The sequence below is a fragment of the Schistocerca gregaria genome, unplaced genomic scaffold (genome assembly GCF_023897955.1).
Source record: "Schistocerca gregaria isolate iqSchGreg1 unplaced genomic scaffold, iqSchGreg1.2 ptg000662l, whole genome shotgun sequence".
Classification (NCBI taxonomy): domain Eukaryota; kingdom Metazoa; phylum Arthropoda; class Insecta; order Orthoptera; family Acrididae; genus Schistocerca; species Schistocerca gregaria.
In genome coordinates, this window is record NW_026062045.1 from 196,054 (window position 1) to 200,700 (window position 4,647).

Below are 4,647 nucleotides of genomic sequence, written 5' to 3' on the forward strand. Positions count from 1 at the left end.
AGCTGGGATATTTATACACATGCCGGAAAAGTTTTGCATCATCCCAGTTCCAAGAACTCCTGAAGATAGATGTTGACTGTGGATATTGTATTACAGACACAGTCCCTTTGACTGTTAAGAGATGTCACTAAACCCACCCAAAGATGTAAACAACCATGCATGAGCAGCACCTATTAGACGGAGGGGCTCCGACAGCCAAAAAGTTCGAGTCATTCCACCTGGAAGGAGGTAGACAGCTCATGTTGTCTGAAGTTCAGCCATGCCTAGATGGCCAATACTGTGGTTTGATCACATCCACTTAGTTACTTTGTGCTAGGAAGGTCTCTCAACATGGGAAGTGTCCAGGCATCTCGAAGTGAACCAAAGTGATAATGTTCAAACATAGAGGACCTACAGAGATACAGGAACTCCTGATGACAATCCTCGCTCAAGCCACCCAAGGGCTACTACTGCAGTGGATGACTGCTAGCTATGGATTATGGCTCATAGGAACCCTGACAGCAATGCCAGAATAATGCTTTTTGTGGAGCCACAGGATGTTGTGTTATGACTCAAACTGTGCACCACAGGCTGTATGATGGGCAGCTCTACTCCTGACATCCATGGTGAGGTTCATTTTTGCAACCATGACAACATGCAGTGTCTTACAGATGGGTCCAACAACATGCTGAACAGACCACACAGGATTGGCATCACATTCTCTTCACTAATGAGTATCATATATGCCTTCAACCACACAATCGTTGGAGACGTGTTTAGAGGCAACACGGTGAAGCTGAACACCTAAGACACACTGTACAGCAGGTGTAGTTTCATTATGTGGGGCTGATGTATGTTGCTGCTGGTCATGGAAGGCATCATAATGGCTGCATGATACATGAATGCCATTCTCCAACCAATAGCGCAATGATATCGGCAGCATATTCGTGAGGCATTAATTGTTGTGGACGAGAATTCATACCCCCATGAATGACTTCCTTGGGATAATTATATTGTTTAACTAGAGTGGCCAGCATGCTCTCCAGACAGAACCCATCAAACTTGTCTGGGATTTATTGAAAATGGCTGTTTATGGATAACATGACCCGCCAACCACTCTTGGGGATCTATGCCACATCGCCGTTGAGGACTGTGACAATCTGGACCAATAGTGCCTTGATTAACTTGTGGATGGTATGCCATGACAAATACAGGCATGCATCAATGCAAGTGGATGTGCTATTGGGTATTAGAGGTACCAGTGTATACAGAAATCTGGACCCCTACCTGTGAAGGTATCACTGTATAGTGGTACAACATGCAGTGTGTGGTTTTTATGAGCAATAAAAAGGGCAGAAATGTTGTTTATGTTGATTTCTATTCCAATTTTCTGTACAGGTTCTCTACTCTCCAACTCTAGGGAATGAGGTTATGCAAAACTTTTTTGATGTGTGTATTAGAATAAAAGTTGAAACTACATAGAAAGTTAAGGAACGGAATTTTAATTGCACTGTGTACCAACATATTGACATTATAAAGTCCCCAGATACAATTATTGACTTTTTCTCACCACATAAGATGCGCAGTCTAATTAATAAAAATGTCTGGATCACAGTTCTAGTTTCTAGAACACTTTCACAGCTGCAACACTTTCTATACCAAGAAGTCCCTTCCATACAGCCTAGTCATCCATGGCTGTTGCATCAGTAGTGATGAGCAGTTCCTCTGAAAATATGCTGAGGATCTCACTGATGCCTTCACACACTGTTATTACCTTCCCAGCTTCATACAACAACACATCCCCATGCCTTATTGCTCCAGTCACCCACCACCTATCAAAGGTGCAGCATTCCACTCATGACATGGTAGCACAATCAGAACTGGAGCAACCATATCATATTCTCCTTCTCCCCTGCAGGTCCGGGGTATTCCTGCCTGTCGTACAAGGTGACTAAAAGGAGTTTCACATGTTTCAGCCTTTATGTGATGGCCCCCTGTAGGGTTTGACTTCCATTCTTCAAACTTTTCCAAAAGAATGAGCCAACTGGAGAAGGGAGCCTTAAAAGGTCCATCGTGTTCTTCATGAATTAAGATCTTTAGACCCATAACCACACAGGCATTGTGCTGCTGATGACTGCACTGTTAACTCCCTGCATATGCCAAGGGGTAGATGCCCATCCTCCTGAGGCATCAGGACTCATAGCAAAGGCCATCCTATCAGGTGGCGCCTGTTGGGAGGGCCCCTGGTCAGAGTGGGCGGCATCAGGGTGGATGACAAACGATGAAGCGCAGTCCATCATCTGTTGCTGGTGGTGAAACACCAGCAGTCTCTAAGCGATCACAAGCACAATTCAACACACAACAGTACAACAAGTAAGAGCCTAAATGTGGTCCAGGGTATCACATTTCATAGAGACATTCTTTTGCAGTCCGAAATTGAGCTGCTGGCCAATTTAGAGTGACGAGGTGTAAATTTCGTCCAGCATGTCCACCGGGGTCGGAAGGATAATGAGGTTGCCAGCGGTGCCTTCATATTGGCCTTTGAGGGTGATACATTGTTCGAGAAGGTCAAGGTGATGGTCTACTGGTGTGATGTAAGGCCCTTTATCCACCCCCCAACTCGGTGCTAGAAGTGCTGGAAGTTCAGCAATATGTTTTCCCGCACTACTTCCAGTGTCACAAACCAAGATTTTGGATGCCCATCACATCCCAATACTCCATGTGCTGTGCACGGCCTTCCACCTGTGTCAACTGCAGAGAGCACCATTCACCTTGCTCACCTGACTGCAGGATTCTCCAGAAAGAAAGGAGAATCATGGAGTACAAGACCCTGGAATGAATGACCTACACTGAGGATAAGAGAAAATTTGAACACCTGCATCCTGTGTGTATGACATAGTCTTGCACCACCCCTACAACAGTTCTGACACCATGAGCTCTGCCAAACCAGGTCACCTCTCAGAGCTGGTAGACTCACCTGCCCCCTTGATGTTGGAGAGCATTTCCATCCCTGTTGATCCTGCACCACCTACTTGAGGAGCAACACCACCCTGCCCCCCCCCCCCCCCCCGCCGCCCCCCGCCACCCCCCGCCGCCACCATCATTGCGCAACAATCATGGCTGGAGCTGGAGAAGCGTAAGTGTTCTTCAGCTTCTCTCCCTAGGAAGTGGTCCCTTGGGTCACTCCATTCCTAGGTATCTTCTAGTGGGAAACAGGACACCTGCCAGTGGCCAAAGAGCAAAAAAGCAGCTGGTTGTAGGACGTCACGCTCATCCTCAGTCCTGGAGACTGAGCCAGTGAAGTCCTCCCAGCCTGGGAAACCCAAGGAGCAGTGAGAGAAATCCAAAACGAAAACCGCTAAGACCAAAGAAATTGCGGTCGCACCCACACCACCGCTACCTACAGGCTCTGCAGCTGAGGGTGGGGTGGAGATTTGGGCACCTGCTAAGTACCTACACTCCTGGAAATTGAAATAAGAACACCGTGAATTCATTGTCCCAGGAAGGGGAAACTTTATTGACACATTCTTGTTGTCAGATACATCATATGATCACACTGACAGAACCACAGGCACATAGACACAGGCAACAGAGCATGTACAATGTCAGCACTAGTACAGTGTATATCCACCTTTCGCAGCAATGCAGGCTGCTATTCTCCCATGCAGACGATTGTAGAGATGCTGGATGTAGTCCTGTGGAACGGCTTGCCATGCCATTTCCACCTGGCGCCTCAGTTGGACCAGTGTTCGTGCCGGACGTGCAGACCGCGTGAGACGACGCTTCATCCAGTCCCAAACATGCCCATTGGGGGACAGATCCGAAGATCTTGCTGGCCAGGGTAGTTGACTTACACCTTCTAGAGCACGTTGGGTGGCACGGGATACATGTGGATGTGCATTGTCCTGTTGGAACAGCAAGTTCCCTTGCCGGTCTAGGAATGGTAGAACGATGGGTTCGATGACGGTTTGGATGTACCGTGCACTATTCAGTGTCCCCTCGACGATCACTTGAGGTGTACGGCCAGTGTAGGAGATTGCTCCCCACATCATGATGCTGGGTGTTGGCCCTGTGTGCCTCGGTTGTATGCAGTTCTGATTTTGGCGCTCACCTGCACGGCGCCAAACACGCATACGACCATCATTGGCACCAAGGCAGAAGCAACTCTCATCGCTGAAGACGACACGTCTCCATTCGTCCCCCATTCACGCCTGTCGTGACACCACTGGAGGCGGGATGCACGATGTTGGGGCGTGAGCGGAAGACGGCCTAACGGTGTGCGGGACCATAGCCCAGCTTCATGGAGACGGTTGCGAATGGTCCTCGCCGATACCCCAGGAGCAACAGTGTCCCTAATTTGCTGGGAAGTGGCGGTGCGGTCCCCTACGTCACTGCGTAGGATCCTACAGTCTTGGCGTGCATCCGTGCGTTGCTGCGGTTCGGTCCCAGGTCGACGGGCACGTGCACCTTCCGCCGACCACTGGCGACAACATCGATGTACTGTGGAGACCTCACGCCCCACGTGTTGAGCAATTCGGCGGTACGTCCACGCGGCCTCCTGCATGCCCACTATATGCCCTCGCTCAAAGTCCGTCAACTGCACATACGGTTCACGTCCACGCTGTCGCGGCATGCTACCAGTGTTAAAGACTGTGATGGAGCTCCGTA